This window comes from Euprymna scolopes, chromosome 8 (genome assembly GCF_053919585.1).
Source record: "Euprymna scolopes isolate OS-2025 chromosome 8, ASM5391958v1, whole genome shotgun sequence".
Taxonomy (NCBI): domain Eukaryota; kingdom Metazoa; phylum Mollusca; class Cephalopoda; order Sepiida; family Sepiolidae; genus Euprymna; species Euprymna scolopes.
The window spans coordinates 51,607,045-51,624,686 of NC_136489.1; the positions used below are offsets into that span (position 1 = coordinate 51,607,045).

The window sequence follows — 17,642 nt, forward strand, 5'->3', positions numbered from 1 at the left end:
TCTATATGCTCCAGCTGTATCAACATTCAGTTTCACTTAAAATGGGAAGTTTATTTATTTGCTATAAAAAAAATCAATATAGTCACACTGTTAAAACAGTTTAATTCATACATTGCAATCCAAAGTTGGGTTGTGAGATATTTGAGATAAACTCAAATATTTAATTTAAAAAATGTCAAATAGCTTACAGCATGCATGATGGTCATCCACTTCCTTTGCACCTGTAGAGAGATAGACGGTCATCCACTTCCTTTGCACCTGTAGAGAGATAGACGGTCATTTTCTATTTTAGTGAATATGCACAATATATTTGAGGCATATGAAGAGAGAAGTGAAAAGGGGGAAATTTCGTGCTAATCTATAACTCCCCCTCCATGAAAAAACAAATAGTTTCTCTCGTTCTCCATTTTTTTTATTCCATTAAAATTACACATATATAATATACATTAAAATTACACATATATAATATACATAAGATGGATTCCTCACATGTACTTTGAATTCGATTGGCTTTTCTGTGGGGGGGGGGGTGACCATAAACACTTAAATAAGGGTTTTAACTCTTATGTTTCTGCAAATTTTAAATATCTTCTTTTTCTTTTATCAACAAGTTTTTCTTACCAAATCTTTTTTTATTCCAAGAAAAAAGAAAAAAAAAACAACAACTTTCCAACTGTTTTGTGAGAAGTATACATATGTCTGTGGTAAGCTGTTTGGTGGGCTTCTGCTATTCAATGAAACATGTGTAAGAAGTACTTCATAAACAAATATGAATAAAATCTGAATTAGTGTGAATTAAATACATCTTCTGGTTTTGGAATCTCCAACTAACCTTAAGTATATAAAATGAAATTTAAACAATTGTGGATATTTTAAGTTGGGCAGCCCATAATAAATGTGGTATTGTGGTGACTGCTGATGTGAAAGCTATAGGCAAGGATGGCAGGATAACTCTTCCCACTTTAAATGGCCTGTGCTTTTACTATACAGGTTGTAATCGTCCGCCCAATGGACTGGTCCAAAGTTGTTTGATTCAAACACGAGTTGCAATATCAAAGTGGTCTCAGTCAGTTCCATAACCGAAGAATTCTCTTAGCAAATAATAAAACAATTCCAGTTTAGAATAAATAATAAAGGTTTATTTTCTTTAGAAAATGATACTCCTTTTCGTTTATTGAAAAACGGACTTGCAAATGAGTATTCTGACCTAACTAAAACACAAGTCCAACCGAACACAGACCATCTTTCCCGAGGAACCAACTGTCAAACCTCAGAAAACCAATCTTATCAATTAGAATATATATATATATATATATATATATATATATATATATATATATATATATATATATATTGTGGCATTGCATCAGAAAAGACCATTTAAAATAATCAACTGCTAATCTATGAACATAAAAGAATTACTTTCTAGGGGTTCCCATATCTCGCCAGCCATTATTTAAGGAAAATTTTAAGTGGACCATTACAGCAGCAAATCTCATAGTTGCAGAACTATTACATATTTTTTCAAGTGGACAAATCAAATTCTAGGTGATTCATCCCAAATCAGAGATACTTCCCATATCTTAAGTGATTTCTATTTTAGTTAAGTATTTTTCACTCTCTGTAAGTCAGTTATTTGCAGGCACTGAACATGTTGCTTGGTGCATATTTTCAGACCTTGTATCTAATTTGTTAAATAGTATTTATATTTTTAACAAAAGTGTTGTTTCTCTTTGTCAGCGGAGGATAAATACTTCAAAACTGAGATAATTTTTATCACAATCTAGAGTGCTTCATTTTGAAAAGTTGGATTCTTTTCACAATAAAAACCAACACGGTGGCTAACATTGCCTGCAGTTTTAGCCTTTGTCTACCCTTACTTACGTTACTATATCAGAATGACAATGTCCAATGGCATGGCTACATTTATCAGTGTCATCTATCACTATCTGTACAACTGTGATTGTTTTCTTGACAAATTGTCAATATCAAGACTTGTGATGTTAAACATGCCGAGCTCCAAGATCAATATGGAAAAATATGCTTAAAATAGATATTCACAAAATCAATTTTACATTGATTCAAGTAAAAATATGTTTTAACATAAGGTACTTGTTCAGAATTAGGACCGTGATATCATCAGAATTTTTCAGGAAGTTTATGTATTAGATTGAGAAAAAAGTTTTTGTGGAATTTGTAATTTTGATTTCAAATGATGTATTTTCAAATAAGTTTTCAATATAATACCTTTACTTTATATATCATTTTAAAGAGCATTTTTCGCTCTATCTAATTATTTGAATTACAATCGTTTTATAACGTTGAATGCAAGATGGAAGAAAGCAAATTTACACAATTTTCTTATTTCAGTTCATGTTAGCCCAGAAAGCTGCTGATACAGCTCGCGGTATCAACAAAGCATTTGACCCAGAAACCACTACTGAATGCACAGCACAATGATGGTTTAAGAAATTTTGTGGCGGTGACAAGAGTCTTGAAGATGATGAGTATAATGGTCGGCCTAAGGATGTTGATAATGATCAATTAAGAGCCTTAGTTAAAGTCAATTCATGCAAAACTGTTCAAGAACTTGCTTCTGAATTAGACGTAACATATACGATGATTTCCAACCACTTGAGAGAGATTGGAAAGATAAAAAAAACTTTATAAATGGGTGCCTCACGAATTGAACGGCAACCAAAAAGAAATGCTGTTATAAAGTGTTATCTTCCCTTCTTTATGCAACAAAAACAATCCGTTTCTTGACCGGGTTGTGAATTGTGAGGAAAAGTGGGTTCTTTACGACAACCAGCGATGCTCAGTTGTTAGACGCTGACGAAGCTCCATGACACTTCTCGAAGGCAGAGTTGCACCAAAAGAAGGTCATGCTGTCTGCTTGGTTGTCTGCAACCGGTCTCATCCATTACAATTTTTTGAATGTAGGCAAAACCATTACAGCTGAGAAGTACTGTCAACAAATTGATGAAATGCATCAGAAACTTTGACAACAATACCCAGCATTAGTCAGCAGAGAAGGGCCAATTTTCCTCCATGACAATGCCCGACTACATGTTGGTAAACAGACCCTGCAGAAAACCTAAATGATATCAAAAATGTCTTCAGCGACTTCATCACCACCAGAATGCAAGATTTTCATGTTACTGGCATAAATAGACTTGTTTTGCATTGGCAAAATTGTGTTGATTCTGATGGTGCTTATTTTGATCAATAAATTTTTGTTTGAGCTAAGAATATGTTCATCTGAATTCAAAAGTTAAAAACCGAAAAAACTTTCTTGTCAGCTTAATATATTTAAATAACAAAAAAATATTGACTTTCAAGTAAAAAAAATCATACCTATATTACTCACATGTCGCAAATGGTAACATATCCAAAAATTATGGAAAATAATAAGGTAGAAAATTAATCATGAAAAAAGACATTTGTAAAATTTAGTGATTTGATTTCAAAATTTTCCGATTCAAATTGGAGAGTTAACAGGGGAGGTAATTAAATTTCCAATTCTCAGAAATCTAATGCCAAAATTAGTTGCTATTAGTTGTTTGTTCTTCAATAAATAAAGATTTATTTGTGATACTTACCTTACAATGAGTGTTTTCTTGTTTTGTTTTTTTTTTCTTAATTTGACTTTTAATTTTCTTAAAGTTTCGTAAAAAATTGTCTAATAATTATTACATTTCTAAAGTGTAGTTAATATCTGATACATTTCACCTTTTCTGTCCTCGGGCAGTGGAGGAGAAATCCTTCATGACTGAGACAATTTTTATTTTTGTTCCTATCCCGAGTGCCCCTTTTTGGGGAGTTAGATTTTCCCCACATTAAAAATTGACCTTGTGTCTAACTCTGTCTTTATGGGGAGGCTAGTAAATAGGAACAACAAAATGAATATAGTTTTCATTTTTCAATTAATTTTCTGCATAATAACAGAAATGTTATATTTTTTATTAAAAAAAATAAGCCAGCATTTGCGCACAAAAAAAAAAATAATGAAACTTTTGTTCAGCACCTACCAGCATTTTATGTAAACTACCCAAAATTTTCTACATAAGCACCATTCTTCCCAGAAAATTGATTGTTTCGTTTTTAAAGTGTAACTATTTTTGGATATTGATTATTTTGTGCTCCGATAGATGTGTATCACTTAAAAATAATTTTTTTGAATATCAGAAGACGCATGTTAACAATGATATCAATTGATTAGTGATTGTTAAAATGGGGTCATCCATTATCGACGAAGTGTGCGTCAAGGAAGCACTTGAAGAATTGGGTTTCACTATCGTTAACTCATTAGATTCCACTGTCCTATAAATAAGACACCAGATAATTTCTTTTTAAAATCTATAAGATCATATATAATAGTACTGCTTAGCGCGCATAATTATTATGAAGAAAGGATAAAATTCATCTATATTAATCAACTACTTTTAAAATTTGTGAAATTTGCTAAATAACTTTGCAATTTGTGTATTCTAACCCATTTTTAGTCATTATGCAAAGTTTCAACGCAACAGTAAACAAATTACATACCTTGAAATGTGTCATGTCCTAATGTATGAGCACTTTTTTTTTTTTTTTTTTTCACTCTTTCTTTTTAATCTAAACAAGACATATTGCGACTTGGAACATAAGGGGCTACTATTTTGGATCATGTCTAACATAGGACTGTGGGGAGTTGAGCAGTGAAATGTTTGTTCACATTACTTTAAACTTCTGCAGATTAGTATAGTCAGGGAAGCAGGAAAGAAGGAGGGAATTCCCAAGACTACCAGTTTGAAGGAAGGAGTTGAAAGGTCTCCGACATCTAGGGACTTTAACAGTGAAGGGGTGAGAATTTGCTGCCTGTAGGGTTAGTCGGGAGTATGCATGTTAAGGGGACACAAGTGTTATGAGTTCATCAGAGCACAATCCATTAAAGTACTCGTAAAACAGACACAGGGATGCAACATTGCAGCAATGGGATAGAGGTTGGAGCTTGGTTGATAGTGCAGGACCTATTAGATTGGAGATTCATTTTTGGACCTTGTTTAAGAGTGTGATACTAGTGGCAGATACACCAACCCAGATGTGTCAATAATACTCCATTCATAAGTGAATAGTGGCTTTGTAGGGATATAGAATACTCTTTGATGTGTGTGTGTGTGTGTGTGAATAGTAGTGTTGGAACGATTAATCGGGAATTGGAAAAATTGACAAATTTTGGGCTATCGGAATCGGAAAAAATGGTGTCTCTTTTCCGATGCCAAAAACAATTCTTTTCATTGTCTTTTTTTTTTTATTTGATTTTGTTTAAAGCAAAATCTTCTGTTGCTGGTAATAATAATGAAATAATAAATATTAATTGATTTTAAAATATCAGTAAAGCTAAAATCTATACAGCATCCTCCACAAGTTTATTTCCGTAATATAAGACTCTCCTCTTTCTCTGCTCATTTCTCTTATTTTTCTTACTTCATTGTAAATTGACACTGTTTTACGTTTAGGAAAATATCTGCATATTTAACATGTGTTTTTTACAGAAATAACAACTCTACAGTTAAATATTTAGAGATTTATAAAGAATCGGAATTGAGGATTTAGTACGGAATCGGTAATTGTATTGGAATCAGGAAAAATATTGGAATCGTTCCATCACTAGTAAATAGTTTTCTAGCATGGTAAAGAGAGCCTACATTCTTTACAGCAGCTTTGGCAATATCCTCAATGTATTACAATTTATGTTGTCTATTTGAAAGATGAGCTGTCAGATAGGGTGTTATTTGTCATGGCAATCGGTGGTTCAGAAGGTTTTTTTGTAGTTGTTAAAAGAAAGAAGCTTAGTCTTAGTAGCATTAAATGTTACCACCCATTTATGTTCCCATTTCACTACCAACATGCAACACACAATACAACAGAGATATGTACTAAACAAAAATACATTAAACACCCAAATCTAACAAAAAAGAACATATTTGATTATAGATAGAGAAATGTGTGAACAATGAAAATATGTCACTTTGTGTGGTTTGTCTTTGAGAGTCTCTGCAACTGCTATTAGATGTAACCTACTGTTGAAGCCTGCTAGGGTTTTGGAAGGCATTTGACAGAATGCTCATCAGATTTTGTTCATCATGCTGTACTCTTTGAATGTCATGCTGGAAAAAAAAACTTATGATAATGTATGGAGTCCTTGTCAGTAGATGTAAAATAGTTTAGGTAACCAGTCACATTCATATGATTATAATAGTGGAATTAAAAACCCATGGTGTGTAATAGTTTAAACAGTACAATTCATTAAAGGCAAATAAATTGAAAATGAAGAGATCATCATCATCATCGGTTTAACAATAATAAAAAAACAAACGTTTTGTTCTTTTTTCTGTGAAAAAATAAAATGTTGACTTTCATCTTGATGTCTATTTTTGTCTGTCTGGTGATCCAACTATTAGTGACTTTTGTTTCTCTAATTTATAAATGCAGATAAGGAAAAAAAATGAAAATAAATCTACTTCATGAAGAAGGAAATGTATTAAAAAATGGAGAAAAAAAAAATGAATGATGATGTTTCGGGGGGGGGGGTAGATGAAGACATCACATTTTTATGACTGGCAATATCCATCTCACTTGACCTTGTCCATAATTTTGCTTTTGACCTTGAAAGTTTAGATTTTTTTCGGCAGCTGATTTTGTTTTCTTAACCCATTTAAAGCTGATGTTCCCTTTTGGAAACATCGTCTAAAAGACCTGCCACTTGTTTACTAAGAAATGTTTTATTGGTTAACAATGATATTAGAGGTAACAAAATGTCCAAAGACATCATTTTTACCACCATTTGAAATTGTTTTGATTTTTTGCTGAAGTACTCAATTTGCCTAAAATATTAAATTTCCAGGTTGATACAGATAGAGGATAGGTACCTGAATTTTTTTTTTTTTTTTTTTTTAGATGTTGGTGTTTTTGAATAGATTGAACAAGTTATTGGTTATATCAATGGTTATTTACCACTTTTTTGTTTTATTTTACTTCAGTCGAAGTTCTCGGAAATCAAGGAGCCCACTACCTGGGGCTAACACTTGAACTCTGTATGAGATACGTAGATATTCGAATGTTCCATTTAGTTTCTTTATCTGTCAAACACTGAGTTAGTAAAGAAATTGAGAACACAATTTTCTTCTCCCCAATTAACCATTTTTATATGTTGTAGTATATTTTTTTTTTATTTTGGTCTCTTGGTCTTGGTCTTACTAGATTTCAGGACAAGAATTTATCTAGTCTGGTGGAGTGTCCGACTTCATGCTGTTACTTGAGATAACATCACTTGGAGAAGGTGCACCATTCCTTGTAAAAGCTAATGTAAGTTAGCCATAGTGAGGAGATCTTATTTGGGTTGTGAATACTGTGTAATTTTGAATATTTGGTCAGGGTTTACTTCTAGGGAAAAGTATCCTCATACCAGGTTGTTCTGGCAAACCCCTGCACAGAGAGACCTTAGACACTCAAAGATAGTGTCTAGTAGGTATTCAAGTTCCCACCTGTATGTCACCTGCAATGTTTTGGGAAATGTTTTTACATTTATTTTTTTTACGTCAAATAAGCCAATCTTCCCATTTGGGAACATCACAATTTAATGCCCTCCAATAAAATTTTAGAAAAAATTTTTTGGAATTGGATTTATGACATTCTATCATGCAAATCAACAAAATGTCATCAAATTTAAACAAAGAAAAGTGCTCTTGGTTTGGTGCAAGTCTATAAATGGGCCACAACAAATCTTTTATATAATAAAAATCTGAAAAAATCTTTATAATGTACGTACTTGTTACTGCATGAAAATGTCATATTCCAAAAATTACGTAAATCGATCAAGTAGTTTTTTTTTTATTTAAGAAAATCAAATATTATCGGACGATTCATCGAAGAAAAAGCCACGCGACATCTTGTTTTAGAGATAACGCAACTAACGACCCCTGGCGGAAATATGGGTCAACAAGGGCAGTACATGCAGACCATCGAATATTTTATCAATCAAGTACTTTTCTTTTCTTTTTTTTTTTTAAGAAAATCAAATTTTACGATTTTTAGGGATAATAAATAAATAAATTGACTTCTTTTAATAAAGAGAATGTGGAAAACACTAGTTTTTTTTTGTTCGTCTGAAAACAGATTTTAATAAGCAAAGTACTTTTTTTTCTTTTTTTTTTTTTTTGAAGAAAAATCAAATTTTACGATTTTTAGGGATAATAAATAAATAAATTGACTTCTTTTAATAAAGATAATGCGGAGGGCAGACCATCGACTATTTTTAGTTTTGTTTTTTTTGTTTTTTTTTTGAATGTCGAAAACCCTTTTTGGGTTTGTATTACTGTACACATAGATTCGAAAAAGTTGTCAAAAACAAATAGACAAATAAATAAATGTTATCAAAGGCAAGATAAGTTACTTTTCTACCTAACTGGATAATTTTCTAGCGTTTTTATTTAATGTAACATGTTTATTCAGCTCGAAAAACATACAGTGTTTACCGATGTATTGGAAAATTTAAAATGGCGCCCGACTCTCTTTCATATGGTAAGTTTGGGAAAAGGGGTTATAAATAAAAATAAAAAAAACTAGACAAAATACTGTTAGAAAGTCGCTCAATATGTTACCGTAACATAGGCTGACATATATTCGGTGGGTTTTTAACAGTATTTTGTATATTTTTTTTTTTTTTTTAACTCATTTTCCGAAACATACCGTGTTCAACAGAGAAGCCGGCGCCATTTTAAATTTTCCAATACATCGGTAAATACTGTATGTATTTCGAACTGAATAAACATGTTACATTGAATAAAAACACTAAAAAATTATTCAGTTAAGTAAGTAAAAAGTAACTTATCTTGCCTTTGATAACATTTATTTGTTTTTTGACAACTTTTTCAAATCTATGTGTACAGTAATACAAACCCAAAGACACATTCTCTTTATTAAAAGAAGTCAATTTATTTATTTATTATCCCTAGAAATCGTGAAAATTGATTTTCTTAAAAAAAAACATAAATAAAAAAAAGTACTTGATTGATAAAATATTCGATGGTCTGCATGTACTGCCCTTGTTGACCCATATTTCCGCCAGGGGTCGTTAGTTGTGTTATCTCTCAAACAAGATGTCGCGTGGCTTTTTCTTCGATGAATCGTCCGATAATATTTGATTTTCTTAAATAAAAAAAAACTACTTGATCGATTTACGTGATTTTTGGAATATGACATTTTCATGCAGTAACAAGTACGTACATTATAAAGATTTTTTTCAGATTTTTATAGTAAAAAAGGTTACTTGTGGCCCATTTATAGACTTGCAGCCTTGGTTTTAAATGGGTAATAATCTTTGAGATGAGGATTGATTATTCATATTCTTTGGACTACTGTTCTCATTTTGAGTGTTATTTGCACAATGTTTTGGTCGATGAAACCTTCAATCTTCTTCAGATATATCTTGTTGGGCATCTTTCTGTTGAACCCGGGCATCTGCATCGGAATTTTGAATGGAATCCTTTATTTAATAGACGAGGGTAGCATGCTGTTCTTCTGACAGCCATAATCTAGAAAAAGTTTTAAGTAATTTGCAAATGTATTTTGAGTGTGCCCACATCGAGGATTGAACTTTCAACCTCTAGAAGTGTAACTTTACAACTGAATTTTACTGAATACTTTATCCACTACGCATGCAGACTCCCAAGTTTGACAGAAAGTTTGCTGAGTTTGACAAGATACTAGTGATGGGACGATTCCAATATTTTTCCCGATTCTGATTCTTTATAAATTTTTAAATATTTAACTATAAAATTGTTATTTTTCCCCGATTACCATAAAAAGACGTGTTAAATATGTGTATATTTTCTCAAACAGAAAAATGCGCTTGGTTGGGAGGGGGATCTATAGATTTTAGTTTTACTGTTTAAAATCATTAAATATTTATTTTGTTATTACTACCAACAGTGGAAGATTTGTTTTAAACAAAATCAAATAAAAACGATAATTGAAAGGATCGTTTTTTGTCATTGGAAAATAGGCACAAATTTTTCCAATACCCCAAAAAGTTCTTATTTTTGGATTCCGATTAATCGTCCCACCACACTTGAAGAAGGTTGGAAGTTACAGTAACTGAAGCGTTGTGAAAATAACGCTCAAGATGAAGAAACATACTCACACGCACCCGACATATTCTTGCATATACTTTCTTTTCTCACTCTCACTCTCCCTTTAGACTTCCATACATTATTTACCTTTTTATAAGCACAGATTTGATGATGAAAGCAAAACATTTCATCACTTTTTGTTATTTGCATTAATTGCAGATTTTTGTTGATGTGAATTTCATGTATTTCTTCACAAAATACTCAAATTCCATCATTGGGAGAACTGTGACATATTTGCTGATTGAATTCAAATTTTTGATGAAAATTTTTCTGTTGTTGTGCAGGTAGCCTAAAAAACATTTTTCATGCAAAATGTGGGAATTGGGATGCACAAAAAAAGAAAAATGATAACACTAATAAAAGCAACAAAAAATTGCAATTGTAAATTTTAAAATTAACTATTTTATTATAGAAACATTCTAAACTTAATCGCATTTCTAACTATCGAGGAACTTTTAAAAAAATATTTTTTTCTGATAAATTGTTTCACTCAATCTTGAAATTTAAAAATAAATTAAATCCATTAATCAATTGAATCTTTTTGTTAGAAATAGCAAAGAACATTTGAATTGTATAACTCGGTGCAATCATGCAGTATGGTTAACAGAGCAGAAACCGTGTGGAGGGGGTGACAGACAACAAATAACGTTTACCAAACGTATTAATATTTCATTTTTTTATCGACCTGTTTAGTTTTAAAGTTTTGAAACTATTTGTAATTTTTTTATTATTTTAAAATTTGCTTTGTTACTTTCACTTGGCTTAAGTACAAGTCAATCAAAGATAGCAGTAGATGTTTTTTAGGTGATCGCTAATTTCAACCTTAAGATAGTAAAAAAAAAAAAAAGCCTAGTTTTCAGGTGGTTGCCAGTTGAAGTAGGGTAAGCTTTTTTTTAAAAATCATATTGTAAGCTTGAAATTGGCAACCATATCTTAAAAAAATAATTCAATCACGATTTAAAAGTAACTTAATTTTTGAAATAACAAAACTGTCCAGGTTGATAGGAAATTAAATTTTAATGCGTTTGATGCAAGATATTTGTCATATATTTTGATTTCTTTTTTTTCTTTCTCAGCTGCTTTAAATTGAATTAAATGCTGAAAAAAAAAGATAATAATAAGGCAGACGGGGCTAGGGCAGTAGCCCTAGATATATCTAAGACCTTTGACAGGGTATGGCACGATGGTCTTCTAATGAAAATTAAATCATATGGTATTACTGGACAAATACTTAACATGATCAAATCTTAAATAAGAGAAAAATCTAGGTTGTCATCAATGATCTTACGTCAAAACAACATAATATAAATGTGGGTGTGCCACATGGCTCAAAACATTGGAGCTTTATTATTCATCTTATTCCTAAATAACCTCCCTGATAAAATTGCCTCAGAGATGGGTTTATTTGCTGATGACACCATGCTCTTTAACAGACATGAGAGAAAACAAATGAACACATATCTAAGGGAAAAGCAGAAACCTTAGAGGAAGACCTCCAGTCTGTAGTGAAATGGGGATATAAATAGATAGTTACATTCAATGCTGCCAAGACTAAACTTCTTTCCTTTAATAATTACCAAAAACCTTCTCAATCACTGATAGCCATGGCTAATGATACACTACCTGAAAGGTTTTCGTTCAAACTTCTTAGCTTAACGTTCACAGGGAAGATGAATTGGAACAAATGCATCGGGAGCATTGCCAAGGCTGCTGTTTTACGTGTTAGAAAGTTACTTACACCTTATAGAATTCCCCAAATATTAAAAAATAAAAATGTCTTTATGATGTATCTCAGATGAAATGAAACTATCATATTCCAAAAATTACGTAAATTAGTCGAGTAATTTTAAATAAGAAAATCAAATTTTATGAATAACTGAGGAGTGACTGTCTTGCCCGCCATTTTGAAAATGATCTCAAGAAACAGAGGACATAATTCAACAATAATTCATAATTGCAAGATTTTTGTTATGATGCCTATGAATTCTCATTAATCGATTTAAAATGATTTTATGAAAAAACTATTTCATTAATTTATGTGATTTTTACAATACGATATTTTCGTTTTGTCATGGTTACATACTTTTTTACTTTTGTTTTTTTTAATATAAGGTGAATTCTGGTCAAGAATGAACTTTTTTCAGGTTAATTTTATGAAATATTTTAGAACTTTATTCTATATTCATTTAATATTAATGTAAAGACTTTTTTTTCATACTTTTGTGATTAATAACCGTTTTTTATTATGAGTTGATAACTAAATCTGTTTTGTTCATCATTTGTACCAAATATTGTTCCATGTTGTTAAAAACAAATTTATTTATTAATTTATTTTGTTTTTACTGTTGTTTCAACCCAAACAAGGCACAGTGCGTAAGAGAATACTATTTGGGATCAAATTTACAGATATACTATGTAGAGAGTTTGACAGCAAGATGCTTGTTTGCATTACATTTGAACCTCTGCATGTCAGTACAGTCAGGAAAACAGGGATCCAAGAGGGAATTCCTAAGTGTAGCAGTGCGAGGGCAGAAACTATTTGAGTAGAAGGCTTTATAGCCATCTAGGAATCTCTACAGTGCAGGAGTGGGTTTTTGCTGTTTATCGGAGATATTTACATTGAGGTGCACAAGTGCTTTGAGTTTGTTAAGAGTACTTTCCATTAAAGTACATGTAAAATAGGCACAGATGCTATATTTCGGTGATGGGACAGCGGCTGGAGTTTGGTTGCTAATGCAGGACCTATTAAGTTATCAACTCTTTCTTGAATCTTATCTAGGAGTGAGAGACTAGTAGCAGATGCATCAGCCCAAATGTGGATGAAATCGATTTTAATAATTTAATTTAATAGATGCATTAAATCGATTTTTAATATTTTATCCTAATTACTATTTTATTTTTAATTATTTTATTATATAAAAAGCAGTTGTTTGAATGTTTAACTAAAATAAGAAAATAACCCATCTTAGTTGGCATTGCCCCACATAATGTTAAAAACTAGTTATTCATTCTTTGGCCCTAAATGCGCACAGATTTTGTCAGAGTATGGGGGAGAGTCTGTTTTCCATCCATTTGATATTGTAATTAAAGGGAAGTAACTCTGATTTTTTTCAATGAATTATTTCCCTTATGTCCACTCATTCCTTGAGTAATCTATAAGAATGTATGTGTGTTTATCAAAATAGGGGAATGGGCTGGACAAGGAAGAAAGAGGGGGTGGGAAAACTGAAGAAGACAGAGACGTTTTAATAGAAATATGTTACACTTTTACCCCCAGGCAATGCCGAGTGGCCCTGCTAGTCATGAGTAAAAAAGGTGGAGATTTTACTCTCACAGTCAGACGTACTCTTACTGTTATCATAATCTTAGGAGAACTTCAGTAAGACAATTTTTCTTTATTTGCCATTTCTTTGACTATTATTCTCCCTTTCTGCAGACCTACATTTGACTCTAACAAGAAAGAAAGGAAAGAAACTGCATGTAATATCATTTTGTATTTGCTCCAATGGATCAATTAGTTGGGGTGCTGTACTTAGAGACAAAGGTTTGGAGTTTAGACCTTATTTGGGACGTAACTATTTTTACTGTGATTTTTGTCCCAAAATGAATTTAGATATTTCAAATGATATTAAGCAGATTTGTATAAAATAGGAAAGAACGGCTGATTTATGGAAGTGTTGGTGTTTGTGATGGGATGTTCTAACACGGAAGGCGAAAATCGCTTAATACAAAGAATTTATATAAGAAGGTGTTCAATTGTTATAAAAACCTTTCTCACTACTGAAGAACTAGCCATGGTGTCAATCCATTACCTAATTTAGAGCTAAATGTTACAAAACTCATGGAGAAAGTCATAAAGGATTTTTTGCAAACTCACTCTTCGGCTAGCTCTGAAATATGATAAAGACTTGGCTGTGATCGGCAAGTTGGGCCGTTTTGACGTGGGACACAATGAACTCTAATGATACTATAGTTAGTCATCTACGGCGATGATCTAAAAGTAAAAGATTTATTTTTATGTCGTAGTTTATGAATTTTGAAATGAAATCACAGTAGAATAAATACTGTTTTTTTTTTTTTATGGCATATCAAACCCTTTATTAGTTATTTAATGCTAATCAAGTAATTTTGGAAAAAGTTTTTATGCTTCTAAGTTCTTTATATCTTCAAATATTTATTCATAGAAAATTGTTTTTGGCTTCACAGAACATGATTAAGTTTTGCAAAGTGAAAGGGGGAAAAACAAAACAATAACATCAATATTTTATTATTGGAATCCGTGGCGCAGTGGATAGAGGTGTTGAATCTCTATGGTTTCAGGTGAGCATTGTCTGAAGATAGTGGTTTCAATCCTACTTAAAGTCGACCTGAGGATTAGTTGGCCAAAATTTAGTGAGACGACCACAACTATAGAAGACAGTAATTACTGAGGATACAGTTCAGAGACTCGGCATTCCTATCCTATTGTGGTTAACCACCTGATGAAGACCAAGGAAAACATGGCCGAAACATTTTGAAACAATGAATATGAAAGTGAGAATAATGGTCCAAAAATGAATAAATAAAAATAATATCAATGTTTGGTGCATTTTATATTTAAAGAAGACCAATATCTTCATACAGCCTGTTCTGGTAGCACCACATAATAATGATAGTGGTTAAGACCCAATGGATTATGGGTATGTCTAGTATATAAATATCATATAAATCACAAGTTCTAACTCTGAAGCAAATGATTAGTGCAATAAAACAGAAATAAAATAGCCATTTGTAATATATTATTAAATGAAACGGACTTTCTACTGAACCTGTTATCTCAAATTAGTGACAATTATTTCACATCATACGGCAATGTGACTTTATTTTTAAAAAAGGTTATATATATATGAACAGGATAGTTTTTTTCTGATACAGAAATTGACAGGTTTCCTCAAGTACTGACTGGAGACATTAGGATGTTTCTAATTTGTGATTTCTTTCGGTTCAATAGGACAGGTATCATCTTTAAAAGGGATCTCCAATAGTCGGTCAAGTTTATTGAACTTATTGTAATCGCAACATTTTATTTCATAATCATAGAGAAAAAGATTTTTTTTTTTTAGGTGAAGGGTATTGGTACAAAGATGAAATAAAATTTTTTTTAAAAAAGATAGAGAGAGGTGGGATCGAACTTGGAAACGTATGGTAATTAGTCATCCTCGCTGACTGTTATGCCAAAGAGGACAGTGAATTTATTGAGTGGGAAATTAAGTTAAGAATCATAGGAGTCGGCGAAGAAATGAAAATGGCTTTTAAACCTGGCATGGGGCCAGTTAAGCTTTCCGCTTTTTATCGTAGTATTTGTTTCCCCATGAGGTCGTTTATAATGTGGGGGGGAAAACCAGCCCCCCCCCCAAAAAAAAAGTGGGAACTCTGGAAGTGTCCAAATGATTAGCAATTGTCTGATATGAAGGGTTTTTCCCACATTGATCAAAGCCTTCTAGATGTCCCGGCCATGAAGGCCGAGAAGCGGTTGCATTCGCTTCGATTTAGTTTCACTTTATTTATACAAAATGACAAAAAAACATGTGAAAGGACTGAATAGAGGGCATTTTATAAAAGTCGATCAAAATAAATGTAGATATGAGGTCCATTCGCAAATCATAGATATTATAATCTAGCGGGGGTGCCCAGCATTGCCCGGGTGTTTGGAAGTGTAAAAGAAAAAAAAAACAGTGTTAGTAGGCAGGCAGGCTCGAACTCGTGACCCAAAGGCAGAAAAAAAGTGAAAAAAGTTGAGCTCTTACCGCTATGCTACAACGTGAGAGGAAGTGAAAAGCGTTCAAATTTATCGATGTCAATCAAAAAGTTAACTTGCTAAGTGAGTGAGTTCATGTAGGCGCAGAAATGAACCTTGGCTGAAAGCCAGTTAAGCTTTCCACCGTTTTATTTGTTTTCCTACGATGTTGGGGAAACCAAGCTCCCCCCAAAAAGGGGGGAGGGAACTCTCAAATGAATAGCAATTGTCTGATATGAAGGGTTTTTCCCACATTGATCAGAGCTAAAGGCCGGCGAATCACATTCGCTTCTATTAGTTTTACTTTATTTATACGAAAAACACGAACAAACATGCGAAAGGACAGAATAGAGGGAATTTTATAAAAGTTGTTCGCAAATTGTAGATATTATAATCTAGGGAGTATAAGGAAAGTTCTAAAAAATAGTAATATGGGCGAGATCCTCCGCCCTCGAAAAAAGCCTTTCTTGGACATACAAAAACGCGCACGCCACTTTTGCCTTATATATATATATATATATATATATATATATATATATGTACTTGGTACTTTATCCGTTGTACCACGTATGGTTAACTAATTTGCAAACCCAAGATTCTTTGTATTTTTTTTTTTATTAGGTTGAACTCAGAACTTGCCCCCTTTTTTGCATGTCTTAAACTTTTAACAACATTTTACCTATGAACGTTACTTATTTAGTGTTCATTTATAATTGTTTTCATTTGTCTTTTTATGTAATTAAAGCAGACGTATGTATGTGTGTTTGTTTAACGGATAAACTTTTAAACTACTTGTCACATAACACTGAAATTAACAGGAAATGGTAGCCATACACCAAGGATGGTTTGAATAAAATCTTTGCATGAATGGAAATATGTCGGCAAGTTGAAATGCAAAATGTTCATTTTAACTTGCAGACATATTTTTATTACTTTTGTGCTAATTCATTCATAGCTTGAAGTGGTTTAATTTTTAATCGTTCTTATCTATCAACAGCTCAAACGGTAGGGAACACGGTTGGAGTGCTAAATGTTTTAGTTTCGATTCTAGCTGATGGCACCAAACTCATTTTTTTTTTTTTTTTTTACTTTTGAAATCACTAGTATATATTAGGTACAATATAATATTCAATAGACAATTGACTCTGTAATAATAAATAAAAAATCTGCACGAATTGAAATATATTTAAATGTATTTTATGACCGAGCAAAGTTTAAAATAAAAAATGTTTTTTCCGGTTGATGTTTTAGAAGATAAGCACTTCAGTTAGTGTAATTTATTTCCCTAATATAAGACTCCCTCCTCTCTCTGCTCATTTCTCTTATTCTTACTTCATTGTAAATTGACACTGTTTTAAATAAATAAATAAAATAAACTATTTATGAAAACCAATTCCACTTACAAAAGCAGGCACGTGTATGCGTTTCTGAGAGAATGGTGTTCTATATCCCATCTTGCCTACACCCCAACGAATTCCCAATTGTTCTACGAATTCATTTCGTGTTTCTAGTACTTAAAGTTCAATTAAGGTTTTAAAAGAACAGCCAATCAAGTTTTATGAACGACCCTCCTTCCCTACTCTCTTCCCTACAAGCAGTAGAGGAAGGTCGACTTCATTCTTTGTTTATGCACTCACAATATTGATTAGTTTATAGTGTCCAACTCTCTTTCGCTCACACTCTCCCACTCC

General features: G+C 32.1%; 1 protein-coding gene across 6 annotated transcripts in view; it reads left to right on the top strand.

Moving 5' to 3' along the window:
- The window catches only part of LOC145283561 (FHF complex subunit HOOK interacting protein 2A-like), a 143,717-nt gene that overhangs the window by 15,838 nt on the left and 110,237 nt on the right, over nt 1-17,642 (top strand). The window lies entirely within an intron of this gene.